Genomic DNA, 14,425 nt, shown 5'->3' on the forward strand with positions numbered 1-14,425 from the left:
GATCTGCCACTGTCTCCCCTCACCCCCAAATGGGACCATCTAGTTGCAGGAGAACCAGCTCAGGGCTCCCACTGATTCTACATTATGATGAGTTGTATAATTATTTCATTATATATTATCATGTAATAACAATTGAAATAAAGTGCACAATAAATGTAATGTGCTTGAGTCATCTGGAAAACATCCCCTAGCCCCGTCTGTGGAAAAATTGTCTTCCATGAAACCTTTCCCTGATGCCAAAACGATGGGGACCGCTGATTTACATGATAATTAGAACATTTATAAAATCCTAATTTATAGAGTGGTCATAAAATGGTAGGAAAGTTAAAACAGTTTGAGGAACTGACAATTTTTTTTTTTTAATACTTGCATTGCATCTCTATGACTGTGGACGGCTTCTTTTGGAGATAATGTTGACAGTCTAAGAAGTTAAGCTGTGACAAATTTACTCCCCTCCCCTGCCCCTATAGCACACTCTGATTTTAAATGCTTTTTATCTTAATTCTAATTAAATGACATAATTATAGTACCATATCACAGTCAATGTCATTTATCAGTAACAGCTAATTAACACAATTATAAAAGTGGGAGCCCTAAGTGGGAGCCCAGTGAGGTATAGAGCAACTCTGGAAATTTTCTCCTTACTGAAAGGAAATATTACATATATTCCTTCACCAGAAGAACAATACACAGTTTATCTTCCCTTTTTGTTTTTGATAATATCACTTTGTTCCCCATTCTCTACAAAATTTCGTTTGAATAACATTTTAAAAACTTGATTCATCATAGTCATCAATCCTTCAAAAATATTTCTTGACATAATTGGCCTCTCTGTAGTTTTGCAACTTGGACTATTCATGTTTAACAGCTTAGTTTTTCAAGACTATTGTGTTTCAGACGGTTTTGAGGTTTTATGGTCTGTTGACATTCTGAGGAACTTAGAACACATTCACTTCCTTTTGCTTGGTGAGCTGTCCAGAGCCCTTGCAAATGCATGCAGAGCATGGAAATGCCCCAGCTGCCCTGCTGTTGAAACAGAATCCTATTTGGAAGGCAGACATGTGGCCCATCTCTGTAGCCATCACTGAGAAATCTGGATTTTCAAGGTAAGTGCAGAAGACTTAGGTTTGGGGAGACGTGAATGAAAATGCCGTAGAAATAAAGCATACTGAATTGGTTGGCATAGTTCTAATTCGGAATCTTCCAACGGTTCTGCTATAAAAAGCAAGCTTATTCTCTCCAACCACAACTCCTTCTTCATAGAAAGAATTGTTCTATTCTTACTGCTTAGGATACGCTGCTCTGAAAGTAAAACCTAATTTTTATTGGTAACTATGAACCAAAATGATTTCAGAATCTCTCTGTCAAAATACCGGCTAAACGTATCATAGAATTTTTTAGGGCACCTGGCACTATTGAATTTATGTATAATTATTTAAATGCTTATCTTTTAAGTGATGTCTTAATTTTCTTTTGTTACGAAAAATCCTTTAACTCTATTACTGCATTATTTTCAGATAGAGTTTGAAACTATTCAGGCAGCCCTAGTCAATAGAAGGAAACAATCTGTAAGCAATCAGGTACTTAGACATTTCTAAAAGAAGCATATTCAAAATAACATGTGAAATAATGGTAATTATCATTCTTTCCATACCACTTTTAAAGTACTACATAACAGGAAGGATCCAAAAATAACTTCTTAAATAAGACAAATAAAAGGAACAACATCTGTTCAAATAATTTTACTTTAAGTAAAATACCGTCTGTACCGATATGTTCTACTTCCAAGAAGTAGCATTTTTCAAATATGTCGAATGAAATATAAGGCAAAGTTTTTAAAAAAATAAGTAATGCCTAACCTGAATATAGGCATTTAATTTTGTTTCACAAATTTGTTATATGACTTTTGATAGGTCACTTAATTCTCTGGACTTCAACGTTCTACATAATTGCACAATTACTTATCTGAGAAATTACTTAGTAAGTACTCCAGAATTACATGTCTTTGTTTTCTGTTTTATTGGGTTTAAATCAATTAATTAGTCAGGATTTTAATCAGTCAATAGGAGTAATAGGAAGACCAATGAATGAGGAATCAGGTGGTGTGAACTCTAGTCCTCTGTTTTCTAGTAACTGGCTGCATAATTTGGGGGAATATTATCTAAGGATTCCAGACCACGGGTTGGCAAACTTTTTCTACGAAAGCCTAGATAGTAAATATTTTAGACTTTGCAAGCCGAGAGGTAGAACTGAGGCTAATATATTGGTACTTACATAACCATTTAAAACTATAAAAATCATTTGTAGCTCATAGGCTGTACAAAAACAAGAAGTGAGCCAGATTTGACTTAGGGGACACAGTTTTCCAACTCTTCTTCTAGCAATGATTTTCAACAATTATAAAATGGAAGTTGTAGACTAGATAAGAGATGCTCAGCTAAGGGAGATTCTGCATGGTCTTTAGAGTGATACACCAATCCTCTGAAGTTGCATGCAAAAGTGTAATGTGTGTTTTTCTTTTCTTTTTTTTGTGTGTGTTTGTTTTTCTCTCCCTCCTTACTTCTTTCCTTCCTTCCTTCCTTCCTTCCTGCCTGCCTTCCTTCCTTCCTTCCTCCCTCCTCCCTCCCTCTGTTTCTTTCTCTCTCTCTCTCTCTCTATCTCTCTCTTTCTTTCTTCAGGGCCTTTCTCTCTGTTGCCCAGGCTGGAGTTCAGTGACCCAATCATGGCTCACTGACTGTAGCCTCAATCTCCAGGGGTCAAGTGATCCTTTCATCTCAGCCTCCTCAGTAGCTGAGACTACAGGTACGTGCCACCACACCTGGCTAATTAATTAATTTTTTTTAATAGAGACAGGGTCTTGCTCATGTTGCCCAGGTTGGTCTCAAACTCCTGGTCTCAAGTGATCCTCCTGTCTTGGCCGTGTTGGGATTACAGGCATGAGCCATTGTGCTTGGCAGCGCTTTTTTTTTTTTTTTTTTTTTTTTCTTTTTCAAATAAGAAAAACACGGATTTCATCAGATTTTCAAAGTGGTCCAAAATCCAATTAAAGTTAAGGACCGTAGATCTAGCTAATTTCTAAAAGTGCTTTCCAAATTTAAAATCAATGAACCCGTGAAATGTTTACTGGTGTCTACTATGTATAAGCCATTGTGCTAGCACTATAAGAGACATAGCATGTTGTGACTAAAATATGTTAAATATATTGTTAAATAATACGTTAAAAATATATTTTTGGGACAGGGCCTCGCTCTGTCTCCAAGGCAGGAGTGCAGTCACACAATCACAGCTCACTGAAGCCTTCATCTCCTGGAATCAGGTGATCCTCTCACTTCAGCCTCACGAATAGCTGGGACTGCAGGCGTGAGCCACCCTGCCTGCCTTTTTTTTTTCTTTAGAGAGGGGGGTCTCACTGTGTTGCCAAGGCTGGTCTCAAATCCCTGGGCTCAAGCAGTCTTCCTGACTCAGACTCAGACAAAAAATATTTTAAAGAAGATTAGAGTATGTGCAAGTCAGTACTATCCTTCAAAGTAGCAACATTGAAAACAATTTTCAATTGGTCAAAGATTTCTGAGACATTGCTTTGCAAAGTGTTTTCTTTTCCTTTTTTTGAACTGAAGAAGAGTTATTTTTTATTGTTTAAGTTCTAGGGTACATGTGCACAAGGTGCAGGTTTGTTACATATGTATACATGTGCCATGTTGGTGTGCTGCACCCAATAACTCGTCATTTACATTAGGTATCTCTCCTAATGCTATCCCTCCCCCCTCCCCCCTCCCCCCTCCCCACAATAGGACCCAGTGTGTGATGTTCCCCTTCCTGTGTCCAAGTGATCTCATTGTTCAATTCCCACCTATGAGGGAGAACATGCGGTATTTGGTTTTCTGTTCTTGCGATAGTTTGCTGAGAATGATGGTTTCCAGCTGCATCCATGTCCCTACAAAGGACACGAACTCATCCTTTTTTATGGCTGCATAGTATTCCATGGTGTATATGTGCCACATTTTCTTAATCCAGTCTGTCACTGATGGACATTTGGGTTGATTCCAAGTCTTTGCTATTGTGAATAGTGCCACAATAAACATAAGTGTGCATGTGTCTTTATAGCAGCATGACTTATAATCCTTTGGGTATATCCCCAGTAATGGGATGGCTGGGTCAAATGGTATTTTTAGTTCTAGGTCCTTGAGGAATGGCCACACTGTCTTCCACAACGGTTGAACTTGTTTACAGTTCCACCAACAGTGTAAAAGTGTTCTTATTTCTCCACATCCTCTCCAGCACCTGTTGTTTCCTGATTTTTTAATGATCCGCATTCTAACTGGTGTGAGATGGTATCTCATTGTGGTTTTGATTTGCATTTCTCTGATGGCAAGTGATGATGAGCATTTTTTCATGTGTCTGTTGACTGTATGAATGTCTTCTTTTGAGAAGTGTTTGTTCATATCCTTTGCCCACTTTTGGATGGGGTTGTTTGTTTTTTTCTTGTAAATTTGATTGAGTTCTTTATAGGTTCTGGATATTAGCCCTTTGTCAGATGAGTAGATTGCAAAAATTTTCTCCCATTCTGTAGGTTGCCTGTTCACTCTGATGGTAGTTTCTTTTGCTGTGCAGAAGCTCTTTAGTTTAATTAGATCCCATTTGTCAATTTTGGCTTTTGTTGCTGTTACTTTTGGTGTTTTAGACATGAAGTCCTTGCCCATGCCTATGTCCTGAATGGTATTACCTACCTAGGTTTTCTTCTAGGGTTTTTATGGTTTTAGGTTTTACATTTAAGTCTCTAATCCATCTTGAATTAATTTTCGTATAAGGAGTAAGGAAAGGATCCAGTTTCAACTTTCTACATATGGCTAGCTAGTTTTCCCAGCACCATTTATTAAATAGGGAATCCTTTCCCCATTTCTTGTTTTTCTCAGGTTTGTCAAAGATCAGATGGCTGTAGATGTGTGGTATTATTTCTGAGGGCTCTGTTCTGTTCCATTGGTCTATATCTCTGTTTTGGTATCAGTACCATGCTGTTTTGGTTACTGTAGCCTTGTAGTATAGTTTGAAGTCAGGTAGCATGATGCCTCCAGCTTTGTTCTTTTGGCTTAGGATTGTCTTGGCAATGTGGGCTCTTTTTTGGTTCCATATGAACTTTAAAGCAGTTTTCTCCAATTCTGTGAAGAAAGTCATTGGTAACTTAATGGGGATGGCATTGAATCTATAAATTACCTTGGGCAGTATGGCCATTTTCACAATATTGATTCTTCCTATCCATGAGCATGGTATGTTATGTTCTTCCATTTGTTTGTGTCCTGTTTTATTTCACTGAGCAGTGGTTTGTAGTTCTCCTTGAAGAGGTCGGTCCTTTACATCCCTTGTAAGTTGGATTCCTAGGTATTTTATTCTCTTTGAAGCTATTGTGAATGGGAGTTCATTCATGATTTGGCTCTCTGTTTGTCTGTTACTGCTGTATAAGAATGCTTGTGATTTTTGCACGTTGATTTTGTATCCTGAGACTGTTGAAGTTGCTTACCAGCTTAAGGAGATTTTGGGCTGAGACAATGGGGTTTTCTAAATATGCAATCATGTCATCTGCAACCAGGGACAATTTGACTTCTTCTTTTCCTAACTGAATACCTTGATTTCTTTCTCTTGCATGATTGCCCTAGCCAGAACTTCCAACACTATGTTGAATAGGAGTGGTGAGAGAGGGTATCCTTGTCTTGTGCCAGTTTTCAAAGGGAATGCTTCCAGTTTTTGCCCATTCAGTATGATATTGGCTGTGGGTTTGTCATAAATAGCTCTTATTATTTTGAGATACGTTCCAACAATACTGAATTTATTGAGAGTTTTTAGCATGAAGGGCTGTTGAATTTTGTCAAAGGCCTTTTCTGCATCTATTGAGATAGTCATGTGGTTTTTGTCTTTGGTTCTGTTTATATGCTGGATTACATTTATTGATTTGCATATGTTGAACCAGCCTTGCATCCCAGGGATGAAGCCCACTTGATCATGGTGGATAAGCTTTTTGATGTGCTGCTGGATTTGGTTTGCCAGTATTTTATTGAGGATTTTTGCATCGATGTTCATCAGGGATATTGGTCTAAAATTCTCTTTTTTTGTTGTATCTCTGTCAGGCTTTGGTATCAGGATGATGTTGTCCTTGTAAAATGAGTTATGGAGGAATCCCTCTGTTTCCATTGATTGGAATAGTTTCAGAGGGAATGGTACCAACTCCTCCTTGTACCTCCGGTAGAATTTGGCTGTGAATCCTTCTGGTCCTGGACTTTTTTTGGTTGGTAGGTTATTAATTATTGCCTCAATTTCAGAGCCTGCTATTGGTCTATTCAGGGATTCTATGTCTGCCTGGTTTAGTCTTGGGAGAGTGTAAGTGTCCAGGAAATTATCCATTTCTTCTAGGTTTTCTAGTTTATTTGCATAGAGGTGTTTATAGTATTCTCTGATGGTAGTTTGTATTTCTGTGGGGTGGGTGGTGATATCCCCTTTATCATTTTTTATTGCATCTCTTTGATTCTTCTCTCTTTTCTTCTTTATCAGTCTTGCTAGCAGTCTATCAATTTTGTTGATCTTTTCAAAAAACCAGCTCCTGGATTCACTGGTTTTTTGGAGGGTTTTTTGTGTCTCTATCTCCTTCTGTTCTGGTCTGATCTTGGTTATTTCTTGCCTTCTCCTAGGTTTTGAATGTGTTTGCTCTTACTTCTCTAGTTCTTTTAATTGTGATGTTAGGGTGTCAATTTTAGATCTTTCCTGCTTTCTCCTGTGGGCATTTAGTGCTATAAATTTCCCTCTACACACTGCTTTAAATGTGTCTCAGAGATTCTGGTATGTTGTATCTTTGTTCTCATTGGTTTCAAAGAACATCTTTATTTCTGCCTTCATTTCATTATGTACCCAGTAGTCATTCAGGAGCAGGTTGTTCAGTTTCCATGTAGTTGAGCAGTTTTGATTGAGTTTCTTAGTCCTGAGTTCTAGTTTGATTGCACTGTGGTCTGAGAGACAGTTTGTTATAATTTCTGTTCTTTTGCATTTGCTGAGGAGTGCTTTACTTCCAACTATGTGGTCAAGTTTGGAATAAGTGTGATGTGGTGCTGAGAAGAATGTATATTCTGTTGATTTGGGGTGGAGAGTTCTGTCAATGTCTATTAGGTCTGCTTGGTGCAGAGTTGAGTTCAATTTCTGGATATCCTTATTAACTTTCTGTCTCATTGATCTGTCTAATGTTGACAGTGGGGTGTTAAAGTCTCCCATTATTATTGTATGGGAGTCTAAGTGTCTTTGTAAGTCTCTAAGGACTTGCTTTATGAATCTGGGTGCTCCTGTATTGGGTGCATATATATTTAGGATAGTGAGCTCTTCCTAATGAATTGATCCCTTTACCATTATGTAATGGCCTTCTTTGTCTCTTTTGATCTTTGATGGTTTAAAGTCTGTTTTATCAGAGACTAGGATTGCAACTCCTGCTTTTTTTGGTTTTCCATTTGCTTGGTAGATCTTCCTCCATCCCTTTATATTGAGCCTATATGTGTCTTTGCATGTGAGATGGGTCTCCTGAATACAGCAGACTGATGGGTCTTGACTCTTTATCCAATTTGCCAGTGTGTGTCTTTTAATTGGACCATTTAGTCCATTTACATTTAAAGTTAATATTGTTATGTGTGAACTTGATCCTGTCATTATGATGTTAGCTGGTTATTTTGCTGGCTAGTTGATGCAGTTTCTTCCTAGCATCGATGAACTTTACATTTTGACATGTTTTTGCAATGGCTGGTACCTGTTGTTCCTTTCCATGTTTAGTGCTTCCTTCAGGATCTCTTGTAGGGCAGGCCTGGTGGTGACAAAATCTCTAAGCATTTGCTTGTCTGTAAAGGATTTTATTTCTCCTTCCCTTATGAAACTTAGTTTGGCTAGATATGAAATTCTGGGTTGAAAATTCTTTTCTTTAAGAATGTTGAATATTGGCCCCCACTCTCTTCTGCCTTGTAGAATTTCTCCCGAGAGATCTGCTGTTAGTCTGATGGACTTCCCTTTGTGTGTAACCCGACCTTTCTCTCTGGCTGCCCTTAAGATTTTTTCCTTCATTTCAACTTTGGTGAATCTGACAATTATGTGTCTTGGAGTTGCTCTTCTCGAGGAGTATCTTTGTGGCATTCCCTGTATTTCCTGAATTTGAATGTTGACCTGCCTTACTAGGTTGGGGAAGTTCTCCTGGATGATACCCTGCAGAGTGTTTTCCAACTTGGTTCCATTTTCCCTGTCACTTTCAGGCACACCAATCAGATGTAGATTTGGTCTTTTCACATAATCCCATATTTCTTGGACGCTTTCTTCATTTCTTTTTACTCTTTTTTCTCTATACTTCTCTTCTCACTTCATTTCATTCATTTGATCTTCAGTCGCTGATAGTCTTTCTTCCAGTTGATCGAGTCGGTTACTGAAGCTTGTGCATTTGTCACGTAGTTCTTGTGTTATGGTTTTCATCTCTGTCAGTTCTTTTAAGGACTTCTCTACATTGGTTATTCTAGTTAGCCATTCGTCAAATCTGTTTTCAAGGTTTTTAGTTTGTTTGCACTGGTTACGTAGTTCCTCCTTTAGCTCTGAGAAGTTTGATCGACTGAAGCCTTCTTCTCTCGACTCTTCAAAGTCATTTTCTGTCCAGCTTTGTTCCATTGCTGGTGATGAGCTGCATTCCTTTGGAGGAGGGGATGCGCTCTGATTTTTTGAATTTCCAGCTTTTCTGCACTGCTTTTTCCCCATCTTTGTGGTTTTATCTGCCTTTGGTCTTTGATGATGGTGATGTACTGATGGGGTTTTGGTGTGGGTGTCCTTTCTGTTTGTTAGTTTTCCTTCTAACAGTCAGGATCCTCAGCTGTAGGTCTGTTGGAGTTTGCTTGAGGTCCACTCCAGACCCTGTTTGCCTGGGTATCAGCAGCAGAGTCTGCAGAAGATAGAATATTGCTGAACAGCGAGTGTTGCTGTCTGATTCTTGCTCTGGAAGCTTCGTCTCAGGGGTGTACCCCACCATGTGAGGTGTGAGGTGTGAGGTGTCGGTCTGCACCTAGTGGGGGATGTCTCCCAGTTAGGCTACTCAGGGGTCAGGGACCCACTTGAGCAGGCAGTATGTCCATTCTTAGATCTCAACCTTTGTGCTGGGAGATCCACTGCTCTCTTCAAAGCTGTCAGACAGGGGCATTTACCTCTGCCGAGGTTTCTGCTGCTTTTTGTTTAGCTATGCCCTGTCCCCAGAGAAGGAGTCTACAGAGGCAGGCTGGCCTCCTTGAACTGTGGTGGGCTCCACCCAATTCGAGCTTCCCAGGGGCTTTGTTTACCTACTTAAGCCTCAGCAATGGCGGGTGCCCCTCCCCCAGCCTCGCTGCTGCCTTGCTGTTAGATCTCAGACTGCTATGCTAGCAATGAGGGAGGCTCTGTGGGTGTGGGACCCTCTGGGCCAGGTGTGGGATATAATCTCCTGGTGTGCCATTTGCTAAGACCCTTGGTAAAGCACAGTATGAGGGTGGGAGTTACCCTATTTTCCAGGTGTTGTGTGTCTCAATTTCCTTTGGCTGGGAAAAGGAATTCCCTTCCCCCTTGTGCTTCCCAGTGGAGGCGATGCCTCGCCCTGCTTCAGCTCTCGCTGGTCGGGCTGCATGTGTGGACCAGCACCAACTGTCCAACACACCCCAGTGAGATGAACCCGGTACCTCAGTTGAAAATGCAGAAATCACCTGTCTTCTGTGTCACTCACCCTGGGAGCTGGAGGCTGAGGCTGTTCCTATTTGGCCATCTTGGGCACGCCCCCAGCAAAGTGTTTTCAAAGCTACTTCATGCATTATACCAAAGTATTTTCCAAAAATTGTTATTGTCCCATCTTATTTTGAATGACAATGTTATTATTCATGACAATCATAATCAAACTTAATCTAAGCATAGTCTGTTTCTTAAAAACATAATTTGCTTAAGGTCAGGAACTATGCCTTTGCTACCTTTATATTTTAGAACAGTGTTTGACCCCTAGTAAGTACTCAGCATCTTTGGAATGGTTATATGAGTGAATAAGTGAATGAAATGATGAAGATATTATCATGGAGATTATGTACCATAGATACTGAAGGCTTGGAACTCCAGATGGTCTCAAAGCGGTAGTTGCTAAGTCCAAAGATGGCTTCTCTTTTCAAATTTGGAGGTAACTGTGATTTCAAAATAACTGGCCAACTCAATATTGCAGTTCCTGATGATTAAGTCACTTTTTAAAAAGAGTGAAATTTGTGAAATTTAATTAACATAGGAGAGAGAAATACTTCTTACAAGGTTGCTAGTAACCTACTCTCTGGGATGGCATGAGTGGAGAGTGAAATTTTGTTAATGAAAAGCATTGCCATCAGCATCTGAGCCCTTTGTGTCCTGAGACTGGGTAGAAGATATTATCAGCTGGAGCATCATGCATAAATGGTAGCTCTTCTGGGAAATCCAAAAGTCAAGTCTGGTAGAACTTAGGGCACTACTCTGCTCCCTGATAAAAAAGTTCAGACTGCGCTCCACTGCCTGCCCAATTGATGATGTCAGTCAGTGCACTGTTTCCTGAGAATTTTCTACAGCTACCTGGGGCAGGGGAATAACTTGTGATCAATCAAATCATAGTTCTGTTCACACTCCAGGAACAATTCCACTAAAAGAAATCCAATCTATAATAACTAGTATATGATTCACTCACTTCTCAGGGAAATATAAGATTTAAAATTTTAAGAAATGGTAATGAAAAACCTGAGTAGCTTTGTATATAGTTGGTATCATGCCTGAGACATCCTTATTCAAAAAAGTGCCTCTCACCTCTGCTCTTGTCATCCCCTCATCTCAGAAGCTGTTAGGAAATAGCAATGTAGTCTTTGCTTTGGGATACAATTATACAGTGAACCTGTGCAGAATCACTCTATATTAAATAGCACCATTTTCTTCACACATTTAGCAGTTTTACCGAGGACATATTTCCGGATCTCCTTAAGGATTGAGATTAGTCCCAGATGTAATCCAAAGACCAGAACCTTCATGAATGGGAGCTCGAATATGTCTTATGATCCAAGGTCTCACTTGGGTGTGGCAGGAAGCTTAGTCCCCTCTCTGAGGATTTCTGAGACTCCCTGGGCAGTGCTTGCATGTTCTACAAATCCAAGACTGGTAGCACCCACTCCTCTCACTTCAACTGCTGCCCCGAGCTCTATTTTCAGATGACCTCTGCACTTCTCTGGAAGGCTTTACTCCAAAAAGTGGTCAAGACCCCTTTCATTTCCTCTCAAAGACAAGTAAACTTACATCTGTGGCAAACCTATTTTGGGGGCAAAATAGGTTTTTCTTAAAGGACCAGATAGTAAATATTTTAGATTTTGTGAGCCAAACAACCTAGGTTGCAACGATACAACTTATAGTTGTAGTGTGAATGCAGCCACAGACATAAATAAATAAGTGTGGCTGTGATCAGATAAAAACTGTATTTACAAAAATGAGTGGCCAGCTCACGGGATGTAGTTTGCTGGCCCATGAACTATATTGAATGCTTGGTGTCAACTTTAAAAAATTACAATGTAGTAGGCCAGACGCAGTGGCTTATGCCTGTAATCCCAGTATTTTAGGAGGTGGTTGAATCATCTGAGGTCAGGAGTTCGAGAACAGCCTGGCCAACATGGTGAAATCCTGTCTCTACTAAAAATACAAAAATTAGCCAGGCATGGTGGTACACCTGAGGTCAGGAGTTCGAGATCAGCCTTGCCAACATGGTGAAACGTCGTCTCTACTAAAAATATAAAAATTAGCCGAGCATGGTGGTACACACCTGTAATCCCAGCTACTCAGGAGGCTGAGGTAGGAGAATCACTTGAACCCAGGAGGCAGAGGTTGTGGTGAGCCAAGATTGCGCCACTGCACTCCAGCCTGGGCAACAAGAGTGAAACTCCGTCTCAGAAAAAAAAAAAAATTACAATGTAGTAAAAAGATATACAAAATTCACAGTTAGAGAATGCCTTCCAGAAGTATTAGCACTTCCCTTCCTGGAGGTGCCCATCACTCATTTTAGCCCTGGCCTGAGGCGGTGCTACTGAGACCCACTCATCCTTCCTGGCCAGAAGTCCTCTCTCCTCCTTGCCTTCACTTCCACAAGTTCAGGTTCTTCTCCCCGTATGTTAAGCCCCAGCTAGGGATGTGAAAAACAAGTTCATGCCATAATCATCTGACAAGAGGAAGGCCCATTGAACAGAAATGTGGTCCATGGAGGTCGGAAGCATCTCTGAAACTACCAGTAGCGCTTATCTCCCATTCATGCCACTAAACGGCTTATCAGAATTTTCCTTTCTTGACTAAAGGGAGAGTCTGCTGTAAAGACAATTCCTTTTCCCTTTCTTTTGTGGTAAAGTATATAAAATTTACCATTTTAAATATTTTACCATATAGCTTAGTGGCTTAAATACATTCAGTTTGTTGTGCAACCAGGACTATAATTCATTTCCAGAAGTTTTTCATCATCCCAGACTAAAACTCTTTACTCATTAAACAGTTAATCCTCATTCTTTCCTTCTCTCAGGCCCCTGGTAATCTTATGAAGGTATGTTGAAATTTATCAAATGCTTTTTCTGCATCTATTGAGATGATCACATGGTTTTTGTCCTTCATTCTGTTGATCTGATATATCACATTTGTCTATTTGCATATGTCAAACTATCCTTCTATCCTTAGGATAAATCCCTTTTGGTCATGGTGAATAATCTTTTTAATGTGCTGCCAGATTCCGTTTACTAGTATTTTGTTGAGGATTTTTGCATCTGTGCTCATCAGGGATATAGGCCTATAGTTTTCTTTTTTGGTTGTATCCTTGTCTGGTTTTGGAATCAGGTTAATGCTGGCCTTGAGGAATGAGTTTAAAAGAATTTTCTCCCCTTAAATTTTCTGGAAGAGTTTGAAAAGAAATAGTATTAGTTATTTTCTAAATGTTTGGTAGGATTCAGCAGCAAAGTCTTGAGGTCTTGGGCTTTTCTTTGATGGAAGACTTTTTAAAAATTATGGATTCAGTTTTATTATTAATAATTGGTCTATTCAGAGTTTCTGTTTCTTCTTGAGTCAGTCTTGGTAGGGTATACGTATCCATGAATTTATCCATTTTTGCTAGGTTTTCCATCTTGTTGGTGTACAGTTGTTCATGGTAGTCTTCAGTGATTCATTTTTTATTTTAAATTTCTGTGCTATTAATTGTACAGTCTCTTCTCCTTTCTGATTTTATTTATTTGGGTATTTTCTCTTTTATTCTTGGTTAGTTTAGGTAATCATTTGTCAGTTTCATTTATATTTTCAAACAGATAAGTTTTTATTTCATTTCTCTTTTGTATTTTGTTTTCAGTTTCAATTTCATTTATTTCTGCTCTAATCGTTATTATTTATTTCCTTCTACTAATTTGGGGTTTGTTTTGTTTTTGTTTTTCTAGTCCCTAGTGATACAGTGTTACATTGTTTATTTGAAATCTTTCTACTTTTCTGATGTAGCCATTATTGTTATAAACTTCTCTCTTAATACTGCTTCTGCTGTACTCCATACATTTTGGAATTTAGGTTTCTATTTTCATTTATTTCAAGACATTTTAAAATATCCTTCTTAATTTCTTCATGACCAATTGGTCATTCAGGAGCATTTTTTTTTTTTAATTTCCATGCATTTTTACAGTTTTGACCGTTTCTCTTGTAATATACTTTGGATGTCCCCTCTGAATCTCATGTTGAGATGTAAATCCTAGTGTTAGAGGTGAGACCTGGTGGGAGGTGTTTGAGTCATGGGAGCAGATCTCTCACGGCTTGGTGCTGTCCACCTGGTAGTGAGAGAGTTTTCACAGGATCCACCCATTTAAGTGTGTAGCACTTCACCCATCCTTTCTCCTGTTTTTACAGTGTGATGTGCCTGCTCCCACTTCACCTTCCACAATGAGTAAAATCTTCCTGATGGCTCCCCAAAAGCAGATACTGGCACTGTGCTTCCTGTACAGCCTGCAGAGCCATGAGCCAAAGAAACCTCTTTTCTTATAAATTACCAAGTCTCAGGTATTTTTTATAGCAATACAAGAACAGCCTAATACACTCTTGTTATTTATTTCTAGATTATTTCATCGTGGTAAGAAAATATATTTGATATTATTTCAGTTCTTTTAAATGTGTTGAGGATTGTTTTGTGGCCTAACATGTAACCTGTCCTGAAGAATGTTTCATGTGTTGATGAAAAAAAAAAAAAAAAAGTATTCTGTAGCTGCTAGATGAAATGTTCTGTAAATATCAGTTAGGTCTATTTCATCCAAAGTGCAGCTTAAATCCAAATTTCTTTGTTTATTTTCTCTCTATATCATCTGCCCATGCTGAGAACAAAGTGTTGAAGTCTCCTGTGATTACTGTTATTGTAGTC

General features: G+C 39.1%; 1 protein-coding gene across 11 annotated transcripts in view; it reads left to right on the plus strand.

The window, feature by feature from the left end:
- Positions 1-920: 920 nt before the first annotated feature.
- Positions 921-14,425, plus strand: part of LOC105497777 (G protein-coupled receptor 141) — a 66,121-nt gene continuing 52,616 nt past the window's right edge. For 6 of the 11 annotated variants that reach the window (XM_011769126.3, XM_011769122.3, XM_011769123.3 and 3 more), the window contains exon 1: positions 936-1,106. The gene's annotated coding sequence lies outside the window, so the exon portion shown is untranslated. Of the gene's footprint in view, positions 1,107-13,920; positions 14,071-14,425 lie in introns of all 11 variants that reach the window. The other 5 variants (XM_071095046.1, XM_011769128.3, XM_011769127.3 and 2 more) reach the window with 4 other exon arrangements.

The sequence above is a fragment of the Macaca nemestrina genome, chromosome 4, assembly GCF_043159975.1.
Source record: "Macaca nemestrina isolate mMacNem1 chromosome 4, mMacNem.hap1, whole genome shotgun sequence".
Classification (NCBI taxonomy): domain Eukaryota; kingdom Metazoa; phylum Chordata; class Mammalia; order Primates; family Cercopithecidae; genus Macaca; species Macaca nemestrina.